At 48.4% G+C, this 24,547-nt stretch overlaps 1 protein-coding gene across 1 annotated transcript in view; it reads left to right on the top strand.

Moving 5' to 3' along the window:
- Positions 1-919: 919 nt before the first annotated feature.
- The window catches only part of PTPN5 (protein tyrosine phosphatase non-receptor type 5), a 162,551-nt gene continuing 138,923 nt past the window's right edge, over positions 920-24,547 (top strand). The window contains exon 1 of the mRNA XM_068260874.1: positions 920-1,440. The gene's annotated coding sequence lies outside the window, so the exon portion shown is untranslated. The remainder of the gene's footprint in view (positions 1,441-24,547) is intronic.

Genomic DNA, 24,547 nt, shown 5'->3' on the forward strand with positions numbered 1-24,547 from the left:
TCTTCTTTCTCTGCCTGAAAGAGTTAAATATCAGGCATATAAGTGGCTGACTCAGTCCTGACTCAGACAGGAAGTGACTACAGTGTGACCCTCACTGATAAGAAATTCCCCCTTTTTTTTTTTTACCTCTTTCTTGCTCTCAGAAGCCATTTTATGCTAGGAAAGTGTTTTATAGTTGAAATTTTTTATCAGTGAGGGTCACACTGTAGTCACTTCATGTCTGAGTCAGGACTGAGTCATCCACTTGCATACCTTATATTTAACTCTTTCAGGCAGAAAAATAAAAAAGGAACACAGCATAGTTATATGTGTGCTAGGCACTGTACATACACATGTCTATCTCATCATGTCACATTTCAGTTGGGGTATCCTTTAAATACATACAGAGTGCATTTCTGTTGTTTTCCTTGTGTCTGTGCAAGAGGTCAGGTCCACTTTAAATAACGCGCGCTAAGCCAATCAGTGCATGTTGCGCTCACGCGCGACCCTCCTCTGTAATGTGCGCATATATATATATATATATATATATATATATATATATATTTAATTCCCCATTACATTACACCTAAACAGCCCTCCCTACTGCAGCGCCAATGCATTAAAAGCAGCAAAAACCCTGCATAGGAATCAGGCCTGGCTCTCTGTCAGTACATAAGATACACCTCATTGATAAAAACACACACACATTTGGCAGCCCCCCCTTCCTCCTCTGATCACCAGCTTGTCCCCTACTTGTCCTCCACTGGAGATTTCAGCTACAGAACACAAGCCGCAATCATCGCCTTTGAGAGAATATCCCCCCTCATTCCAACCAGACCGCCGGCACCCGCTTGGGTCAGCTGATGGTTAAATATTTAACGCAACCCCATAATACAGCTATTTTTTCTGAGCCTGGGAAATACCACAATTCTGGCGCTGCCTGTGGCGAAAGCTTCAGCTTTGTCTGCATTGCTGAGCTTGGCTGTTCATTCATACTAAATTCTCTCCCTCTCTCTCCCCCCTCCCTCCTCTCATCAGTCTTTCCATTTTTTTTTTCCTATTTTCTATTCAGGAAAAAAAAAAAATGTGTGGGTGGGAAACGCAATCCTTCCTATCAATCAAGTTAGTGATCTGACAAGAAAAAAAAAAGAGTAGAGAGAGAGAGAGAGAGGGAGAGAGAGAGATTGCAGCAAGGGAGGTGGGTGTACATAGGCAGTGCTGGGGTAGGATGCTACCATAGAGAGAGGCAGTCATAATATACAACACAACATCCTCTCCTCAGCATCACAAGCTGCAACCTGATTCATAAAAGGATGCGTCTCATTCGCTGCCCTGACATATGAGCCCGCCAGAGGCCAGGGATAGCACCATTCTTCTGGAGGAAAGGAACAACAATTCTACAAAAAGAAGAAATTGAAAATAGGGGATAACAGGCAGAGCAGAAACTTCCTGGCGGATCAGGTAATGATGATGTTTAATGGGCATTTTATTTTGATTTGTTTGTTTTGTTTTTTTGCCTTTGAGCATGTTGGGGTTTTTATTCTGTGCATGCGTTTTATGCTGGCGTTGGGCTGTGTGGTGGGGATGCTGGGCTAGAGAGAGGGGCTGGATATTGCCATGCGTCTTACAGTCAATCCAGTCAGCTGGGGAGCAGATATTGTATGTGAATTATATATGTCTGAGATCTGCCAACTTCATTTCAGCCTACTGTAAATCTGTAGCTCACATTTATTGCCTATCTATCTATCTATCTATCTATCTATTTATCTATCTTGAGTGTTTTGTTACATCTTGCAATCTACCTTCTATCCACCTTACCAGTTACTCTCCTTCCTCTGCCTGTCTACCTCTGCACCCTTTCTAGATATGCCACTACTCAGTGTAGTGTCTATCTATCTATCTATCTATCTATCTATCTATCTATCAATCAATCACCATCTACATAGATCCATTTATGTATCTACCTACCCACCAACCTAATTGTGTATTTTTCTCCGACTATCTACCTGCTCACCAACTCTAAACCTATCAAATTTCTCTGATTCCCCCCCCCCCCTTAATGCAATATGCCACTATCTACCTGCTATCTATCTATCTATCTATCTATCTATCTATCTATCTATCTATCTATCTATCTATCTATCATGTTATGGTTCAGCACTAGGAATTGAATTTCAGCACTAGTACTGTGGACAGCTCCAAAGTCCATTTACATAGCCTGTCTATCTATCTATCTATCTATCTATCTATCTATCTATCTATCTATCTATCTATCTATCTATCTATTTCTACATCTAGGTTTGTCTATACATATATAAAAGTGTCTATTTATCTGCCTATCCTGCCTGCCTACTTACTTAATTTTCTATCTATCTATCTATCTATCTATCTATCTATCTATCTATCTATCTATCTATCTATCTATCTATCTATCTATCTATCTATCCATCTATCCATCTATCTATCTATCAATCTATGTCCTTCAACTATTACTAAATATGTCACTATGTGATCTTCATTCTACCTGCACTAGCTATATATCTGTCTGTCTATCTATCTCTCTCTCTATTCAGCTTTCTATTTCTCTACCTATCTCGCCTCTGCCTCCCCCTCCTGCATCTATCTATCTATCTATCTATCTATCTATCTATCTATCTATCTATCTATCTATCTATCTATCTAGAACACACAGTCATACAAACTGACTCTGGTGGATTTTCTGATGGTATCTCAGTGGATTTTTAGAATTATATCATTCTGCAGTACAGCCATAGGAGATATGACTGAACTCATCTCAATGGTGGTGACATGATCTTCCAATGTTTTTTGTGTAGGTCCTGGTGACCACCTCCCCCCCCCCCCCTACACCATCAGTGGGATAACAAGTAAATAGCAGCTAGTGTGTTAGCTGTGTTGGGGGGTCACTGGTGAGGGGGGCTCTCTTCTTGGGGTACATGGTTGAAGACAGACTCTGATAGGTGTTATGTATGAGGTTTTGGTGGGATTTCTCCTGTTGGGTGAGGTGTGATGAGGCGTCCCTGACCAGAGAGGGGACACGGAGGGATGCTATGTGCCTGTATGTGATGACATGCTCTGTGTACATGTATGTGTACCGTGTGTGGCTCCAGGCAGCGTATTGCGAGCCGCTGATTGAATATTCTCTGCACACTGTCACCGCAGTCTTCTTATCCACGGGCAAGTAACATTCACAGAGGAGAAATGAATCATCACCGGCAGATAGAAGGCGCAAGGCTGCCTTATATTACCTAATTTGGGGAAGTTCTGGATTACCGGGGGCTATCAGTGCAGTCGTCATTGGGCTTTAAAAAAAAATACATACATTAAAGTACCCAGTATCCGGCACTGGCGGGGGTTCCTGATGCCGGATACTTGTGCTTGCCTGTTGCTTGAGCAACCGCACAAACCTCCCCCCCATAAATACTCACCTATCCTCCAGCGACGTCTTGCAGCCATCGTGTTGCTCCTAGTAGCTTATGGGCGTCCTCCATGCACAGGAGCCGCCATGTCACCTGACCCACATTGGGTCACGTGACACTCCAGGAGTGACACTGACAGCAGAAGCCACTAGAAGCCCTATAGGAGCTGCAGGAAGACTACAAGACATCGCTGGAGGCTCGGTGAGTATTTTAATACCTGCAAGAAAAAACCCAAAAACAAGTCCTCGTTATCCCCTGAGACATGGCGGTCAGTTGAGACTTCCGGTTGGGTTCCGGATAACGGGGACTTTGCTCTTTATGGACTACTTTTGAATATTTTGCTCTTTATATAAGCCGGCATCAGCAACACAGAGCAGCAACAATTTGAAAACGGCAATGACGCTCAGCAATCAATCAAATATTCCGTTCTTCAGGCTAGAGGAGGAAGGACAGTGAAAGGTTAGACCTGATTGGCTGATACGGGATAGTGAGACTAGTATAGACGATGTGGGAGGTGAATGGTGCGACCTAGCAAATGGACAGATGCCTGTTGGAAATGGTAGGAATCCTCGTTCAAATTAGGTAATCCCCTGGTGAAGGAAAGCCCATTATTGGGTTTTGGTTTTTTTTAAATGATGCCAACATGAACTGCTAACCTAACCTAGCAGTTTTCATTCCAGTCTTTCAATTAGACTTGCAAGTTATGACATAACGGTCAGGGTAGGTTCTAGACTTTCTGCTGTCTGAAGGAAATTTAGAGGACATCTGATAGTTCACTGCTACTGATCGAGTGCAGGGATTGGCCCAATGATGGTTCTGTGGTCCCACCCACGAGATCATCGGCACCAGTTAACAAACGGAGCAGCAGGTGGTTGTGATTGGCTGGTATAGTGCCAGCACCCCCGCCTGATTGGTCGCGTGCCAAAGCTTCCCCTCTGACTGGGCATGCCTCGATAAGCGGCACATATATCAACACCTCACCTGCTTATGATGTCAGAGGAAAGGGCGGCAGATGCCACCGGTCGAATGAGGATGGGGATTCGGGAATGCGTGGATAAGGAGGGTAGTGTGTGCGCCAGGAAGGTGGGCTGGAGAGAGGAAAGGAGGAAGGCGCCAGGTTGCCCACACTGTTTGTCCAAACTGTGATTTATGTGGCTTCATGGTAGCTCTGCCCCTGATAACAATACCTTAATGAGAAACTCTGACCAAGAATTTAACTTTATCCCAATCAGTAGCTGATACCCCCTTTTACATGAGAAATCTATTGCTTTTCACAAACAGACCATCAGGGGGCGCTGTATGACTGATATTGTGGTAAACCCCTCCCAGAAGAAGCTCTGAGGACCGCGGTACTTTCGACAGTTTGCCACAATGTAACAAGGCTCACAGACAGGAAATAGCTGTTTACAGCTGTCTCCAACTTCCAAAACAGCTAGCAGCAGCTACATAACCTGCCCACAGTAAAAATGTCACCATGTAATTAATGTCAGAATGTAAATCGGGGAGAGGAAAGATTTTACAATGAGCAAACACTGACTAAATAATTTATACATAATTATTGTAAAAATTAAGCACTTTTTTTATTACACTATTTTCACTGGAGTTCCTCTTTAAAGGACATCTGACCTGAGGCAAAGCTTCCTAAGGAAAGAGGTGTGTTCATGCTGGATCCACATACCTCTGTGCGTTGTCCATTCCTTCCCCCGCTCCTCCGTAATCAGTACTTTAACAGTTTGACTTTTGACTATACTTACATTTTCAGACAGGAAGAGGCGGGCTTGCTGTGATGATCCCTCCTATCACCCTCCCATTCCCTCCTCTTAAAGGGAGTGAATGGGGCGGGAAAGAGGAGGAAATGGGTGGGTGATAGGAGGGAACAAGCCTGCCTTTTTTTGTCTACCTTTATTCAAAACTCACATTTTTCAAGGAGTGATTACAGAGACGGCAGAGAATGAGGATAGAAACAGAAAGAGGTATGTGGATCTGGCATAGATGTACCTCTGTGCTTACCTTAGCTTTGCCTTGGCCCAGGTGTGCTTTAAAAAGCATATTTATTCATCAACCAATAACTCTTCTGTATACAGAATGTTCTATTAAATACATATTGAAAAACTGAACAGAAACTTGGGTGTTGACAAATAACTTTTGGTTGATCTTGAATACCATTTTAGTAACACCTAAAACATGCTAGTTATGGTAAGTCCACTATGCTTAATATCTACTTGGCTAATCAAATTACCATAGAGAACAAAATACGTTTTTTTTTACATTTTACACGTAATTTTAAATGGGCAAATAGGAGGGGTCAGTTTATAATTTGGTCAGCCTATATTCTTAGGGCCTAATTACAAATGGGTGAAGGTTTGCCTGCAAAATCAGAAGCATATTGGCACTGGATGTAGTTTTGTTTGACATCACGGGTGCAAACTTCACATCTGTCTATAATGTCTGACTCTTGCAGCTCTCCTTCTATGTTCTGAAATTATTCCAGTCTTAAAGTGTAACTGTCGGGCATAAAATCAAAAATCAATTCTTTATTTTTATCTGGTAAACAAGTAATAAGGATGCTAACCAGGCAATTCAAACGTTTAAATCTCTATTACTTTTCTTGTTTATAAATGATCACTCCCCAGTTTACCTGACTCTTATTTGGTACACACAAAATTTGGTACACAAAAAGGAAGTTGCAGGGCATGCTGGGTTGTCATTTTTTGCTTCTGCACATTGGTTAAGTCTGAGGGGAAATAAAGAAGCAAAAAAAGACAACCCAGCATGCCCTGCAATTACCTTTGTGTGGCAACGTACCAAATAAGAGTCAGGTAAACTGGGGAATGATAATTTATAAACAAAAAAAGTAATAGAGATTTTAACTTTTGGATTGCCTGGTTAGCATCCTTATTACTTGTTTACCTTTATCTTCATCTCGGGTTCTCTTTAAGAATTTTGCAAGTAGGTTATATGTAACATTTAAAGGGAACCTGAAATGAGAATGGAGGCTGACATATGTATTACCTTTTGAAAAATACCTGTTGCCAGGCTGTCCTGCTGATCCTCTGCCTGTAATATTTTTAGCCATACACAATGAACAAGCTTGAGGATCAGATATTTCAGACAAAATGTGATCAGATTTGCTTGTTTAGATGCTAGATTCAAATACCACTGTTGCCAGAATGATCAGGACTGCCAGATTGTTTAAAATGAAATAAATATGGAAGCCTCCATGTTCTCCTCACCTCAGCTGTCTTTTAAAAAGACCCTGGGGGGTACTCACCTCGGGAGGGGGAAGCCTCAGGGTCCCATTGAGGCTTCCCCCTCCCCTGTAGCTGCAGGCAATCCAGCGCAGGCTCCCCTGAAGAGTCCTGCAATCCTGGCTCAACAAGCCTGACAAGCGCTGATATATTTACCTACCCTGGCTCCAGCGGGTGGCGCTGTTGCGGCTCTCAGCACGGAGATAGTCAAAAGTAGCCGATCTCCGTCGGGTCCGCTCTACTGCACAGGCGCAGGAGACTTGCAGTAGAGCGGCCTGACAGCGATCGGCTATTTCCACCTATCTCCGAGGCGGAGAGCCGATACTGCACCTGGAGCCGGGGAGGTAAATATTTACATCCCGCCGTTCCCGGAGCTTTATCTCCGCCGCTGTGGAACACAGGAGGACGGGGGAAGCCTCAATATGATCCGGAGGCTTGCCCCACCCGAGGTGAGTACCCCCCAGGGGTGGTTTTTGTCAATTTCTTTAAAGAGACACTGAAGCGAAAAAAAAAATATGATATAATGAATTGGTTGTGTACTATGAATAATTACTAGAAGATTAGCAGCAAAGAAAATATTCTCATATTTTTATTTTCAGGTATATAGTGTTTTTTCTAACATTGCATCATTCTATAATATGTGCAGATTACACAACACTCAGCATTCAAAATGATTCTTTCAGAGCAGTCTGTGAACTAATGACCTCTCCTCTGGCAGAGAAAAAGTAAATAGTTAACTAACACTTGAGATAATAAAAGTCAGAAAACAGCCCTCTCCACGACTTTGAAAGTCGTAGAGTTTAATGGCTTTTTTGTATAGAGATAACAATTGGAGTTTCTTAACTCTTCCTGTACTGGAAACAATTAGACTGATGTATCTGATCTTAATGTTTTATTTCTTAGCTGTACTACACATACAAATCATAATATCACAAATTTTTTTTCGCTTCAGTGTCTCTTTAAAGGGTATGTCCAGGCAGCCCCAAAAAATGACATCTGCTTACCCAGGGCTTTCTCCAGCCCCTAGCAGCCACTATGTCCCTCGCCGCAGCTCGGACCTGGTAAGGTTGGCCTCTGCACTGTCAGGGACCTCCAGTGGCTGAGAGTAAAGCTGCGGCGAGGGACATAGCGGCTGCTACCTCCCAGGGAGCTGAAGTGAGGAGAACATGGAAGCTGACATATTTATTTCCTTTTAAACAATACCAGTTGCCTGGCAGCCCTGCTGGTCTATTTGGCTGGAGTAGTGTCTGAATCACACCAGAAACAAGCATGCAGCTAATCCAGTCAGTACACCAATACATTTACAGCAGAAAATAATGTGTGTAGTGTGATATACAACCTGGGCAATGATTAGCACTAATTCACACATAGAAAGATACCCTTTAACGGTTGTGGGTCAGCAAATACCCCATATGGGCCCATATGCAATTCACTTTTTCACCTGAATTATCTCCTAGGAGATCATTTTCATCCTCTCTTTAAACTAACTTTTGAGCATTTTACAATTGAAAAAGTGCCCAAAAGTTGTTGAAAAAGTACTATCAAATGTATTTTGAGTATTTTTTTTTGCTTGCTGGTGCGTTGTGTGTTGTGAAAATGGGATCAGTGAATAATGGCGCACAGCACCTATGCATAAGAATGGCGCTGCATTAAAAAGATACGCTTATCGCTATATATCGTTAGTACTGCATAATAATGGCGCGCAGGGAAAAAAGAAGAAAAACGGCACACACTAACGTTATTTATCAATAGTGGCACACACTAACGTTATTTATCAATAGTGGCACACACTAACGTTATTTATCAATAGTGCTGTTCATTTGCCAAACAGCAGACGTTATACGTTATTTAACTGCAAAATGGTGAATGGATTTAATGTACCGTATTTTTCGCCGTATAAGACGCACTTTTTCTCTCCAAAAAATGGGGAGAAAAGTCCCTGCGTCTTATACGGCAAAGGCAGGGAATCCCCGACTTCCTAACCCCCGCCGATAGAAACCGCCGACCAGCCGCTACCTCGGGGATTCCCTGCCTGTGTGCCTGCTCTGTCCCCTGCTACTAGCATCTGTCCCTGTGTGATGGTAAATGTGTAAAGTGTAGCTGATGCATCCCCGCTATGTCCGCCGTGTCTCTGCTATGTTAGCCGTGTCCCTGGCATGCAAGCCGTGTCCCCGTTATGTCCGCCATGTCCCCGCCATGCAAGCCGTGTCCCCGCTATGTCCGCCGTGTCCCCGCTATGTCCGCCGTGCAAGCAGTCTCCCCGCTATGTCTGCCGTGTCCCCCGCTACTAGAATTTGTCCCTGTATAATGGCAGAGGTGTAAAGTGTAGTGCTGCTGCAGGCTCTTACCTCTCCAGCAGCGCCCGCAGGGATTGCCGACCTCTTCTCCTGCTGACTTCTTGCTCTAGTGACCGCGGCTTGTACTGACCTCAGTCACTAGAGCGAGAAGTCAGCAGGAGAAGAGGTCGGCAATCCCTGCGGGCGCTGCTGGAGAGGTAAGAGCCTGCAGCAGCACTACACTTTACACCTCTGCCATTATACAGGGACAAATTCTAGTAGCGGGGGACACGGCAGACATAGCGGGGAGACTGCTTGCACGGCGGACATAGCGGGGACACGGCGGACATAGCAGGGACCAGTGGTGCTCAAATACCCCTTTTAAAAATTCGAATTTGGTCGAATTCGAATAGTAAATTATTCGAGGTCAGTCGAATATTCGAGTCGAATATTTTTTACTATTCGATTCGACCTCGGACTTCGAGCTCACTATTCGAGTCGGTATTCGAGCTCACTATTCGAGCTGACTATTCGAATTGGCCCAAAATAGCTTCCAACACTTGTTTTGAGGGTGAATGATGCAAGAAACATCTTTTTTTCCAAGTAACAACAGCAAGTGATTATGTGGGGATGTTCCTTTAAAAAAAAATGTGGAAAGAGAAGTTGTGTCCTTAATTTGGTTCAGTAGTGTAGTGTTACTGTATATACTTGTTCTTCTTCTTCTTTATCTTTCTTAATCTTCTTCTAGATCTTCTTCTTCTTCTTCTTCTTCTTCTTCATCATCTTCTTCTTCTTCTTCATCTTCATCTTCTTCATCTTCTTCTTCATCTTCTTCTTCTTCTTCTTCATCTTCTTCTTCTTCTTCATCTTCTTCATCTTCTTCATCTTCATCTTCTTCATCTTCATCTTCTTCATCTTCATCTTCTTCTTCATCTTCTTCATCTTCTTCATCTTCTTCATCTTCTTCTTCTTCTTCTTCATCTTCTTCTTCTTCTTCTTCATCTTCTTCATCTTCTTCTTCTTCTTCTTCATCTTCTTCATCATCTTCTTCTTCTTCTTCATCTTCATCTTCTTCATCTTCTTCTTCATCTTCTTCATCTTCTTCTTCATCTTCTTCTTCTTCATCTTCTTCTTCTTCTTCATCTTCTTCATCATCTTCTTCTTCTTCTTCATCTTCATCTTCTTCATCTTCTTCTTCATCTTCTTCTTCTTCATCTTCTTCTTCTTCTTCATCTTCATCTTCTTCATCTTCATCTTCTTCTTCTTCATCTTCTTCTTCATCTTCTTCTTCATCTTCTCCTTCTCCTTCTTTTTCAATATCGTCTTCTTCTTCTTCTTCACGTATTTCTCTTTTCAAATTTTTTTTTAAAGAAATGCAGCTATTTTTGAGCGTAACAAATAGCTGGTGGGCGCACGCATGTTGGAAGCGCCATTGTATGTGCTCCCTGGCAGTGGAAACACAAAGACAGCAGGAGGTAAATTCAGCAGCAGGAGGAGGAGGATGAGTGTGTGGCAGCAGGCAGTCAATGAGGCAGGCAGCTCGCCGTGACATAATAGCCCTGGTACCTAGCGGTGATACCAGGGCTGTAAATAAACACAACAGGAGGTCCCAGACAGCGGTCGTGCAGCCCACATTGTGTCCAATACACAACTGGGACAACACAGTTTTCAACCCGGGCACCTCAGAAAAATTAAACCTTTTTTTTTTTGTTATTGGTTTTTTTTGGTTTTGGTTTTACAACCAATATAGCTATTGTTTTGACGTAATAGCTGGTGGCAGAGTGGCAGCAGAAGGTAATTCTGTGTACCCTGGCAGTGGGAAACACAGACAGACAGCAGCAGCAGGAGGAATGGAGGAGCAGTGTGAGCAGCTATTGTTGTGACGTAATAGCTGGTGGCAGAGTGGCAGCAGACGGTAATTCTGTGTACCCTGGCAGTGGGAAACACAGACAGACAGCAGCAGCAGGAGGAATGGAGGAGCAGTGTGAGTGTGGCAGCAGGTAGGCAGCGTGACATAATAGCCCTGGTACCTAGCGGTGATACCAGGGCTGTAAATAAACACAACAGGAGGTCCCAGACAGCGGTCGTGCAGCCCACATTGTGTCCAATACACAACTGGGACAACACAGTTTTCAACCCGGGCACCTCAGAAAAATTAAACCTTTTTTTTTTTTTATTGGTTTTTTTTGGTTTTGGTTTTACAACCAATATAGCTATTGTTTTGACGTAATAGCTGGTGGCAGAGTGGCAGCAGAAGGTAATTCTGTGTACCCTGGCAGTGGGAAACACAGACAGACAGCAGCAGCAGGAGGAATGGAGGAGCAGTGTGAGCAGCTATTGTTGTGACGTAATAGCTGGTGGCAGAGTGGCAGCAGACGGTAATTCTGTGTACCCTGGCAGTGGGAAACACAGACAGACAGCAGCAGCAGGAGGAATGGAGGAGCAGTGTGAGTGTGGCAGCAGGTAGGCAGCGTGACATAATAGCCCTGGTACCTAGCGGTGATACCAGGGCTGTAAATAAACACAACAGGAGGTCCCAGACAGCGGTCGTGCAGCCCACATTGTGTCCAATACACAACTGGGACAACACAGTTTTCAACCCGGGCACCTCAGAAAAATTAAACCTTTTTTTTTTTTTATTGGTTTTTTTTGGTTTTGGTTTTACAACCAATATAGCTATTGTTTTGACGTAATAGCTGGTGGCAGAGTGGCAGCAGAAGGTAATTCTGTGTACCCTGGCAGTGGGAAACACAGACAGACAGCAGCAGCAGGAGGAATGGAGGAGCAGTGTGAGCAGCTATTGTTGTGACGTAATAGCTGGTGGCAGAGTGGCAGCAGACGGTAATTCTGTGTACCCTGGCAGTGGGAAACACAGACAGACAGCAGAAGGGCAGTACACAGCAGCAGCCCACTGTAGGTGTGAAATGTGTGGCTGCAGGCGACGTAATAGTCAAAGTGAACCAGGCTGGCTTAGTGAGCAGGAGCCAGGAGGTGGTAAAGGGTGGTAAGGCACATTAACGATGGTACTAAGTTCCGGCAGCCAGTTCATGTCCCCCTCTCGCCGACAACAGGGGCCAGGAACTCGCCTTCCACCCACGCCTGGTTCATCTTGAGAAACGTCAGTCTGTCCACAGACTTGTGAGACAGACGTGAGCGTTTCTCGGTGACCACGCCACCAGCTGCACTGAAGCAGCGCTCGGACAGCACGCTGGAAGGGGGGCAGGACAGCACTTCCAGGGCGTACTGCGCCAGCTCGCTCCAGATCTCCATGCGCTTGACCCAATACTCCATGGGATCAACAGGGGCATCGCTGTCAAGCCCGCTGTAGGACCCCATGTAGTCAGCCACCATGCGGGTCAGGCGCTGGCTGTGACCGGAGGAGGATGCTGCTGCATGCATCTCCTCTCTAGTCACTGCTGCCGGAGCCTCTACAGTCCTGTAGAGCTCGTGGCTGAGAGACAGCAGGTCTGTGGGGCGCTTGCTGCTGCTGGATGCAGGCACCTGCTGCTGCCTCTGTGCTGGCTGCTGGACAGTGGGGGTGGAAGGCTGGGGGAAGGCTTCCTCCAAGCGCTCAACAAGGGCCTGCTGCAAGCTCCTTATTTGTTGCGCTGGGTCTCCTCCTGCAGGCGGCAGGAACTGGCTCAACTTCCCCTTGAGGCGTGGGTCCAACATCATGCTGATCCAGATGTCCTCCCTCTGCTTCATCTGGATCACCCTGGGGTCCCTGCGCAGGCACGTCAGCATGTGCGCTGCCATTGGGAAGAGGCGGGCCACGTCTGCTGGCACATCGACGTCAGTGCTGTCCTCCTCATCCTCCTCCTCTGCTGCCTCATCCTCTCTCCACCCCCGCACCAACTCAGCTGCACTGCGCTGATCCCCCTCATCAGCAGCCAGGTCAGGGACCTCCACCAAGTCCTCCTCCTCCTCCCCCTCAGAGGTGGACTGTGCAGCTGCTTGCCGCTCCTGCTGGTCCAAGGCTGCCGCTCCCTGTGCCAGCAAAGCATCGAGTGCCCTGTTCAGCAGAGAAACCAGGGGCACCCACTCGCAGACCATAGCATGGTCCCTGCTCACCATGTTTGTGGCCTGCAGGAAGGGAGCCAGCACTAAGCACACCTGCTGCATGTGCCTCCAGTCATCATCGGGGACGATGGACGGGATGTTGCTGGTCTTGTCCCTTCTCTGAGCTGCGGAAACAGTGGCCAGGGCAAGGTAGTGGTTGACAGCGTGCTTCTGTTCAACCAGACGCTCCAACATCGCCAGGGTGGAGTTCCAGCGAGTCGGAACGTCAATGATCAGCCGATGGCGTGGCAGATCCAGCTCCTTTTGCACGTCTTCCAGGCTCGCACAGGCTGCAGCCGAGCGCCGGAAGTGACGCACAACGTTCCTTGCCGTTTCCAGCAGCTCGTCCATCCCCTGGTAGGTGCGCAGGAACTTCTGCACCACCAGGTTCAGCACGTGGGCAAGACAGGGGATGTGGGTCAGGTTTCCCCTGTCTATGGCAGCAACCAGATTGGCCCCATTGTCGGACACCACCTCTCCGACTCTGAGGCCTCTGGGGGTCAGCCAAATCCGCTCCTGCTCCTGGAGTTTGGCCAACACGTGGGCTGCCGTCAGCTTGGTCTTGCCAAGGCTGACCAAGTGCAGCAGCGCTTGGCAGTGGCGGGCCTTCACACTGCTGCTGAGGCGGGGGGTTTGGCCAGGTGTGGCGGAGGATGGCAGAGGATCGGAGGAACCCGCTGCAGTTCCCCTGACCCTGCGGGGTGGCACCACCCACTGTGTTGCTGCTGCTGCTGTGCCCGCTGCTGCTCTCCCATCCTCACCCCCTTCCACCAAGCTGACCCAGTGGACAGTGAAGGACAGGTAGCGGCCTGTCCCGAAGCGGCTGCTCCAGGAGTCCATGGTGACGTGGACCCTTTCACCAACCGCGTGCTCCAGCCCTCGCTCCACATTGGCCATCACAAAGCGGTGCAGTGCAGGAATGGCCTTGCGGGCGAAGAAGTGTCTGCTGGGGAGCTGCCAGTCTGGGGCTGCACAAGCAAGCAGCGCCCGCATGTCGCTCCCCTCCTGCACGAGCGTGTACGGCAGGAGTTGGGAGCACATGGCCCGTGCCAGCAAGCCGTTCAGCTGCCGCACGCGACGGCTGCTGGGAGGCAGAGCCCTAACCACCCCCTGGAAGGACTCGCTCAAAAGGCTCTGGCGTGCCTTTTTGCTGGCACGGGAATCAGCAGACGGAGCAGAGGAGGCCAATGAGGACTGGCTGCCAGAACAGGCCTCAGTGTCGGCGGCAGGAGTTGCAGAGGGGGGAGGAGCAGGGCGTTTCCGCACTCCTGCTGGTGCTGCTGGAGGAGCAGGAGGGCGGGTGGCTGCTGTTGCTGCTGCTGCTGCTGAAGGCTGTGCAGTGATGGGATTGGTGCCACTGCCAGCACCAGATGCCTTCAGCCTCTGGAACTCCTCATGCTGGTGGAAGTGTTTCGCAGAAAGGTGGTTGATCAGCGAGCTGGTGCTGAACTTCAAGGGGTCTGCACCTCTGCTCAACTTCCGCTGACAGTGGTTGCAAGTGGCGTACTTGCTGTACACTGTGGGCATGGTGAAAAACCGCCAGATTGGTGACAAAAACATCCCCCTACGGCATGGAAGCGCTGCTGCCTGTTTCCCTGTGGTGGTTGGGGGGGGGGGGGGGGTCTTGGGTGCGGCTGGTGGTGGTACTGGCTGATGCTGCTGCTGCTGCTGCTGAGCCTGAGACACCAGCAGGCTGTGGGACGCTGCCAATGCTTGCAATGATGCGCCTCCTTGCAAGGCCCACAACCGCATCCTCCTCCTCCTCCTCAGAGCTGCTGAGGACGACATCCTCTGGATGTGTTGGCACCCAGTCTCTGTCTGTCACCGGGTCATCATCATCATGCCCCTCCTGAAACATGTCCTGCTCTGATGATGACCCCCCAAACTCCTCTGCTGATGCATGGATGGGACGCTTGACTGTCGCCACAGTCTTGCTGTCCAATCCCTCCTCCCCCAAAGTGCCCATCAGCATCTCCTCCTCCAAATCGCCAACAACAGCATTCAATTGACTCATCATGCCTGGGGTCAAAAGAGTGCTGAATGAGAGGTCGGCGACTGACGGTGAACTGGCCTCCTCCCCAGACCCTGCTGGGCGGCTGCTGCGAACAGGGGTGGTGGTGGTGGTGGTGGTGAGGGTGGAGGCCTCGGATGCAGAGCTGATGGCGGGCTGCTCATCCTCCGTCATGAGTTGCACCACAGTGTCTGCATCCTTTTCCTCAATGGGACGTTTCCGACCCGGCTGGAGGAAAATGGGAGCAGGTGCTACACGCTGCTGCTGCTGTGTCTCTGCAGCGTGAGTTGCAGATGCTCCTCCTGGGCGGCGCCCAAGGCGTCCACGGCCAGTGGCTATGGGAGGAATGTTAGCCACTGACGCTGCTGCTGCTGCTGCGGAACTGTGCATGGTGGCGCGCCCGCGGCCGCGGCTTGCCACAATGCTGCTCCCTCTCTTCCTGATTCCCTTGCTGCCCTTCCCCTTGCCCAAACCGCGCTGGCTGCCACTTCCAGACATCTTCAATGTTTTGGGCGTATAGACAAAAGTTTTGTAAAAGGGCGGGTGAAAAGTGGGGTACTTTAATGGAGTGGGTTGGTTGGTGAGGTGACTGAGTGAGTGTCCCCTAGTACAGTAAGTAAGTATTAACAGTCAGGAAGTACAACTAGCAGTTACAATAATCAGTAGTAGTAATCACAAGTAAATTTAGTGTGTGTACACTCAGACAGTGAGTGCACGCACGCAGGAGCTAGTAGCCTATGGACACAGTGACTGAGTGTCCTAGACTCCTAGTACGGTAAGAGTAAGTAAGTAGTAACAGTAAGTAGAACTAACTAATAACAATAATCAATCAGCGATCAGAAGGAAATGGAGTGTGGGTGGTGTGTGTACACTCAGACAGTGAGTGCACGCACGCAGGAGCTAGTAGCCTATGGACACAGTGACTGAGTGTCCTAGACTCCTAGTACAGTAAGTAGTAACAGTAAGTAGTAGAACTAACTAATAACAATAATCAATCAGCGATCAGAAGGAAATGGAGTGTGGGTGGTGTGTGTACACTCAGACAGTGAGTGCACGCACGCAGGAGCTAGTAGCCTATGGACACAGTGACTGAGTGTCCTAGACTCCTAGTACAGTAAGAGTAAGTAAGTAGTAACAGTAAGTAGAACTAACTAATAACAATAATCAATCAGCGATCAGAAGGAAATGGAGTGTGGGTGGTGTGTGTACACTCAGACAGTGAGTGCACGCACGCAGGAGCTAGTAGCCTATGGACACAGTGACTGGGTGTCCTAGACTCCTAGTACAGTAAGAGTAAGTAAGTAGTAACAGTAAGTAGTAGAACTAACTAATAACAATAATCAATCAGCGATCAGAAGGAAATGGAGTGTGGGTGGTGTGTGTACACTCAGACAGTGAGTGCACGCACGCAGGAGCTAGTAGCCTATGGACACAGTGACTGAGTGTCCTAGACTCCTAGTACAGTAAGTAGTAACAGTAAGTAGTAGAACTAACTAATAACAATAATCAATCAGCGATCAGAAGGAAATGGAGTGTGGGTGGTGTGTGTACACTCAGACAGTGAGTGCACGCACGCAGGAGCTAGTAGCCTATGGACACAGTGACTGGGTGTCCTAGACTCCTAGTACAGTAAGAGTAAGTAAGTAGTAACAGTAAGTAGTAGAACTAACTAATAACAATAATCAATCAGCGATCAGAAGGAAATGGAGTGTGGGTGGTGTGTGTACACTCAGACAGTGAGTGCACGCACGCAGGAGCTAGTAGCCTATGGACACAGTGACTGAGTGTCCTAGACTCCTAGTACAGTAAGTAGTAACAGTAAGTAGTAGAACTAACTAATAACAATAATCAATCAGCGATCAGAAGGAAATGGAGTGTGGGTGGTGTGTGTACACTCAGACAGTGAGTGCACGCACGCAGGAGCTAGTAGCCTATGGACACAGTGACTGAGTGTCCTAGACTCCTAGTACAGTAAGAGTAAGTAGTAACAGTAAGTAGAACTAACTAATAACAATAATCAATCAGCGATCAGAAGGAAATGGAGTGTGGGTGGTGTGTGTACACTCAGACAGTGAGTGCACGCACGCAGGAGCTAGTAGCCTATGGACACAGTGACTGGGTGTCCTAGACTCCTAGTACAGTAAGAGTAAGTAAGTAGTAACAGTAAGTAGTAGAACTAACTAATAACAATAATCAATCAGCGATCAGAAGGAAATGGAGTGTGGGTGGTGTGTGTACACTCAGACAGTGAGTGCACGCACGCAGGAGCTAGTAGCCTATGGACACAGTGACTGAGTGTCCTAGACTCCTAGTACAGTAAGTAGTAACAGTAAGTAGTAGAACTAACTAATAACAATAATCAATCAGCTATCAGAAGGAAATGGAGTGTGGGTGGTGTGTGTACACTCAGACAGTGAGTGCACGCACGCAGGAGCTAGTAGCCTATGGACACAGTGACTGAGTGTCCTAGACTCCTAGTACAGTAAGAGTAAGTAAGTAGTAACAGTAAGTAGAACTAACTAATAACAATAATCAATCAGCGATCAGAAGGAAATGGAGTGTGGGTGTGTGTACACTCAGACAGTGAGTGCACGCACGCAGGAGCTAGTAGCCTATGAACACAGTGACTGAGTGTCCTAGACTCCTAGTACAGTAAGAGTAAGTAGTAACAGTAAGTAGAACTAACTAATTACAATAATCAATCAGCGATCAGAAGGAAATAGAGTGTGTGTTGTGTGTGTACACTCAGACAGTGAGTGCGCACACGCAGGAGCTAGTAGCCTATATGAACAGTGACAGTGAGTGTCCCTACGGGTACAGTAAGAGTAAGTAGTAAGTAAGTACAACTAACAATAATCTATCAGTAATCAGAAGGAAATAGAGTGTGTGTACACACAGACGGTGAGTGAGTGCACACACGCAGGAGCTAGCTAGTAGCCTATAAACAGTGACAGTCAGTGAGTGTCCTACTCCTAGTACAGTATAACTACAATACTATTAGTAAAGGACAGCAGAAATACTGGTATAGATGATGAGAGAAATAAACAGAGGACAGCTGCCCACAGAGGCAAGGCCCCCCTGAGGCCTAAACCTGTAAGCTTGCAGCAGCTGCCTGTCTCTAATGTAACACACAAGCTACTAACTAAAATACAATGTCTATCTAAATAACAACAATACAGGTGTATATGGCAGGTGTAGGTGAGCAAAAACGCTAGGTAAATGAACACAATAGAGCACTTGCTAAGCCAAAGCACAAAGGAGCAGATCTCTCTCTGTACAAGTCTCAGGCAAGCATGGAAAACCCGAACATGGCGGCCGCTATTTATAGGGTAGGGGCTGGCCAGGGTCCCCCTCTGTGATTGGCTGCCGTCAGAGGGCCTGGGAGCCCTCTGATTGGCTCTAAGCACATCAATCTGGGCTATGACGCTATTCGAGCTCGGTACCGAGCTCGAATAGCGCCGGTTTGCTCGAATAGCTCGAATAGTGAATGGGCTATTCGAGTGTTCTCGAATAGCCCATTCGAATAGCTCCAGCTATTCGGAGCTCGAATACCGAGCTCGAATAGCTGAAAAAGAGCTCGAATATTCGAGCTACTCGAATATTCGAGCTCTGCTGAGCACCACTAGCAGGGACACGGCTTGCATGGCGGGGAAATGGCTGACAACAGGAGGGGGGGGGACAGCGGGGATGCAGCAACGTTACAATATATAACGTTACCATCATGCAGGGACAAATGCTAGTAGTGGGGGACATAGCAGGGACATAGTGGAGATACAGCAGGACTACACTGTATATATTCAAACATCGAGCACGGACACGTGCAAGTAGCGGGGACATGGGGGAGAAGAGCAGGGACATGGCCGAGACCGTAGGGACACGGGGAAGAAACAGACACATGGGACATAGCAGGAACACCTGGGGACATCTGGGAGGACAGAAGGGGACATAGGAGGATACCAACTGGGGGAGAACATCTTCAAGACGCTCCTGGAACATGGACGCACCAGGTTTAGTATATATATATTTTTTTCCCTGGTTTTTGCCCTCTAAACCTAGGTGCGTCTTATAGTCCGGAGCGTGTTATATGGCGAAAAATACGGTAACACTGGCAAGGTTAGGGTTAGGCACCACTGGGGGGGTCTTAGGGTTAGGCACTACCAAGGGGGTGGTTAGGGTTAGGTACAGGGAGGGTTCTGTGTGAGAGGGTACTGTATTTTTCGGACTACGAAGGGGCCACACATGCACAGTAGCTGCGACTTCAGCCAAAGTCGTTGCTCTAACGGAGCCGCCGGACAGGGCCGGTTCTCTCATGAAGCAAGGTGAAGCATTTGCATCAGTTGCAGAGATTACAGGGGCAGCATTTTTGTAACAGCATGCAGTCAGAGTAGGAGGAGAAGAGAGAGGAGAGCGAGGCGAAGAGGTCATCATTGGGGAAAAGCAGCTTGTTGTGCTGTGTGAGTCTGACAGTGAGTGAGGAGAGGGGAAGCAGGAGAGCACCATTGGGGAAAAGCAGCTTGTTGTGCTGTGTGAGGAGTCTGACAGTGAGTGAGGAGGAGGGGGAAGCAGGAGAGCAGCAGTGTTTCATTTGACTTGCGCAGCAGAAGGGAGGAGGTGGCACTGCTGTCCTGACTGAGGAGAGGGCACAAGTTTGCCTCAGGCAGCAAGAACCGGCCCTGCCGCCGGGGGAAAGAACAGAAGGAGCCTGGAGGACACAGAGGGACGTCTCGGACTACGAGGAGCTGGAGAAAGCCCCAAATAAGTTCATTATGGCTTATTTTTTGGTCCTGCTCAGGGTCCACTTAAAGGGGAACTGAAGAGAGAGGTATATGGAGGCTGTCATGTTTATTTCCTTTTAGACAATACCAGTTGCCTGGCAGCCCTGCTGATACTCTGCCTCTAATACTATTAGCCATAGCCCCTGAACAAGCATGCAGCAGATCAGGTGTTTCAGTGGTTCAGACTTATAAGTCTGATCTGACAAGACTAGCTGCATGCTTGTTTCTGGTTTTAATCAGATACTACTGCAGAGAAATAGACCAGCAGGGCTGCCAGGCAACTGGTATTGATTAAAAGGAAATAAACATGACAGCCTCCATATACCTCTCTCTTCAGTTCCCCTTTAAGGACCAGGCTATTCTGCTCTGATCTGTGCTGCGTGGGCTCTCCAGCCCACAGCACAGATCAGGTTTCAGCCAGGGCGATCAGACTTCCCCCTTTTTTCCCCACTAGGGGGATGTCCTGCTGGGGGGGGTCTGATGTTTGTGTTGTGGGGGGGCTCCTCAAAGCCCCCCTCCGCAGCGGTTTCCGCCCTCCCTTCCTCTCCCTCCCTCTCCCTCTGGGCTGCGCAGGACGGAAATCTGTCCTGCGCTGCTTAGGATAGGCTTCAGCCTATCAAATGCCGGTGATCCCCTGCCAATCAGAGGCCGGGGATCGCCGATCTCCTTTACAGCGCTGCTGCGCAGCAGCGCCGTATGATGTAAACAGCGGGGATTTCTTCCCCGCGTGTTTACATATAGCCTGCGAGCCACGATCGGAGGCTTGCAGGCTGTTCACGGAGACAGCCTCCATGAACTGACATGGAACGGCCGTTTCAATGGGAAACCACTAACGACCTGCTGACTCCTATCGGCGTTAGGCGGTCGTTAAGTGGTTTTTAATGCAGTACAATGTTATGCAGCGGTTGATATTACTGATGCATTGTTAGGAATTTACAGCCAGTGTTACTTTCTCCCTTGTGCTCTCCACGTGGTACAACGCCTGGTTGGCACATTGACCAACCACTATCCGAATCTTTGCTGACAGTATGAACCTGAAGCACATCTGCCATATACTCATTGAGATGAAGTGTTAGGGTAGGAACACACTAGACAGAATCGCATAGGCGCGTTTTCCACTATGTGCTATGGAAAACGCATATGCAATTCTGCCTAGTGTGTTCCTTTAGGTCTGTTTTCCACGAACTGTTGACAGGCAGTGAAATCATGCCTCCTAAACTCTCACAACTGTTCACTGCTGCCTGGTAACTGCTTGTTGCTGCATGGTAATTGCTTGCTTAGCACACAGCTCAACAGTTCGTGGAAAGGAGGCCTAAGTCAGGCTCATACACAAGCCTGACTTAAAGGAATACTGTAGGGGGGTCGGGGAATAATGAGTTGAACTTACCCGGGGCTTCTAATGGTCCCCCGCAGACATCCTGTGCCCACGCAGCCACTCACCGATGCTCTGGCCCTGCCTCTGGTTCACTTCTGGAACTTCAGACTTTAAAGTCTGAAAACCTCTGCGCCTGCGTTGCCGTGTCCTCGCTCCCGCTGATGTCACCAGGAGCGTATTGCACAGATCCAGTATGGTCTGTGCCTGCGCAGTAAGCTCCTGGTGTCATCAGCGGGAGTGAGGACACGGCAACGCAGGTGCAGTAGTTTTCAGACTTTAAAATCTGAAATTCCAGAAGTGAACTGGAGGCGGGGCCGGAGCATCGGTGAGTGGCTGCGCGAGCACAGGATGTTTGAGGGGGGACCATTAGAAGCCCCGGGTAAGTTCAACTCATTTTCCCTGGACCTCCCTACAGTATTCCTTTAAAGAGAACCTGTACTTTAAAAAAGCCCTCTGGGGGATACTTAAAAGCCCCCATTGGGGCCTCGGGGAATCCAGCGCTGACTCCCCGAAACCTCCCCCAACAAGCTTGATAAGCGCTGATTTATTTACCTCTCCGTGGTCCTGTGCAGGCGCTCTAGCGGCTCTTTGTTCAGGTAAGGCGTAAATAGCCAAGAACTGTAAGGACTCCCACCTGCGCAGTAGAGCGTATCCAATCGGTTTTGGCTATTTCCGCCTTAACCTGAACGGAGAGCCTGTAGTGCGCGTGCGCAGGACCGAAGTAGGTAAATATGTACCTCGCCGTTGTTCGGGGGCTGCAGTGCTGGGTTGCCAGGACACCGGAGGATGGGGGAAGAGCCTCGTTAGGATTCTGTGGCACCCCCCGTCCCCCGGTAAGTATCCCCCAGAGGGTTTGTTTTTTTATTACAGATTCTCTTTAAGTTGGTTGAGGTGGCTGATAATGACCGCCTCAGCTGACAATCAGGCATGTGTGCAGGACTCAACAACCCCGGACACCCAACCCACGAACCGCCAGCTGGACCTACTCAACCCCAGCGATGCCAATCTCCCCACCAATCTCATTGTGAGCGTTGCTCCCACGCCTGCCACATCACTTGAGATCTCGCATGCGCTGCTTGTCATCTCTCGGTCGCCCACCGCATGGCAACACAGCGCGTCGTCAGCTACACAGCTGCATGTGTGCAGCACGGCCCAGCGATGTCGCCCAAAGAGATCAGGTGCTGATCCCCGATTAACAACATGCGTTGGAAGTGTGTACGAACCCTTAGAGTTTGATGGAGGACGGAGGGGAGGGGTCCAACAAATGTGTAGGAGGACACTCTAGCCCCTGTTTTTGACTGTATTCAAAGCACCCTGCCAGTGGCATAACTACAGTTCTACACTTTGTAGAGAATTTATGTGTGCATCAAAGCAAGTAACACCTGACAAATCTGGCTTTGCAAATTTGGCCTAATTGGCTACTCACGAGACATAGCTCATGCAAATATGCATTTGCTGTCGCATGCCATATTTTGCAGGGATAAAACCAATACCACAGAGCGGTTGCCCTGCGGGAATTAGTTCATGCTACATTAGCCCATCTCACAAGGGTCATACAACAAGTGTGGCCATCAGGATCTTCACACCTATAACAAGTGTAGCCACAAAAACACCTGATTTGAAGTATTGTCCCCTGTATTGGAGAAAGGGAAATTTAGGTCAGGCCCGCCACAGCTCTGAGCCCCCTGAGATCGCAGGCTCTGCTTCCCTCTAGTTACAACCCTGCACCCTGCCTAGCTGCACTGGTTGTACATATCAAAGGCTGGGAGGGGGGATAGTATGTTCCTGGGGACGTAGAGGTAGAGGCAGGGCCGGCCCTAGACTTTTTGCCGCCTGAGGCAAAATTAGAAAAAATCGCCGCCCCCCCCCCCCCAGCCGGGGGGGGGGGGGGGGGGGGCGCCGAGCTGGAGGGGTAGCTTGCAGAAAGCAGGTATTGGGCCTAGCGGTGGGGAGGGGGGGTCGGACCCCCCCTCCCTCGCCTGGGTCCCCCGATCTGCTCTCCTCCTCCAGCGTTGAGTACCAGCCTGCATATGATGAAGAGGCAACGGGCGGGGGAATCACTCACCTCTTCCGCGTTCCATCGTGCGCTCCACTGACGTCACTTCCTGCAAGGCCGTCCACTTACAATACAGTGAGCGGTGTTGCCGGAAGTGACGTCTGTGGAGCACACGATGGAACGCGGAAGAGGTGAGTAATTCCCCCACCCATTGCCTCTTCATCATATGCAGGCTAGTACTTAACGCTGGAGAAGGAGCGCAGATCACGGGCCCCAGGCGAGGGAGGGAGGGGGGGGGGGGCCGACCCCCCTCCCCACCGCTAGGCCCAATACCCCCTTTCTGCCAGCTACCCCTCCAGCTCGGCGGGCCACAGCATCCATGGACAGGCAGGTGCCGCCCCCCCAGATCTGCCGCCTGAGGCAAATGTTTCACCCCGCCTCATGAGCGGGCCGGCCCTGGGTAGAGGCCTGCACCCGACCCGCACTGCTATACACACCCAACCTGCAACTCGATTAAATCAAAATGGGTACCGAAACCCGACCTGCATTTTGGGTAACCCTTTGGTACCCAAACCCGACCCGCAACCCACTTTGTGGTGACTCTGGTACTTGTCCCCGACCCGCATACCCACTACCGGCACCCGACCAGCAATCCAATTAAAATCAAAACGGGTACCCGAACCCGACTCACATTTTGGGTAACCCGCGGGTACCTAACCTGATGCAGGCATCCACGTAAAGGAGGCTTGATTCACTAAACCGTGATAACTCAAATATCACACCTTATGAAAAGATATCACACCTTATGAAAAGATATCACACCTTATCAAAGTTAACACGCCTTATTAGAGTGGCATAGTGAGCACTATGAACTTATGCCTGATAATTGGCAATGGCACTCGTCCTGCCCTGAGCCCCTGTGGGTTCGTAGCGCTCGCTACGCTCTTCTGATAAGGTGTGTTAACTTTGATAAGGTGTGATATCTTTGATAAGGTGTGATATCTTTTCATAAGGTGTGATATCTTTGATAAGGTGTGATATCTTTTCATAAGGTGTGATATCTTTTCATAAGGTGTGATATCTTTTCATAAGGTGTGATATCTTTTCATAAGGTGTGATATATTTCATAAGGTGTGATATCTTTTCATAAGGTGTGATATCTTTGATACGGTGTGATATCTTTTCATAAGGTGTGATATCTTTGATAAGGTGTGATATATTTACATAAGGTGTGATATCTTTGATAAGGTGTGATATATTTTCATAAGGTGTGATATCTTTGATAAGGCGTAATCTCTTTTCATAAGGTGTGATATCTTTTCATAAGGTGAGATATCTTTCATAAGGTGTGATATCTTTCATAAGGTGTGATATCTTTTCATAAGGTGTGA

This window comes from Hyperolius riggenbachi, chromosome 11 (assembly GCF_040937935.1).
Source record: "Hyperolius riggenbachi isolate aHypRig1 chromosome 11, aHypRig1.pri, whole genome shotgun sequence".
Taxonomy (NCBI): domain Eukaryota; kingdom Metazoa; phylum Chordata; class Amphibia; order Anura; family Hyperoliidae; genus Hyperolius; species Hyperolius riggenbachi.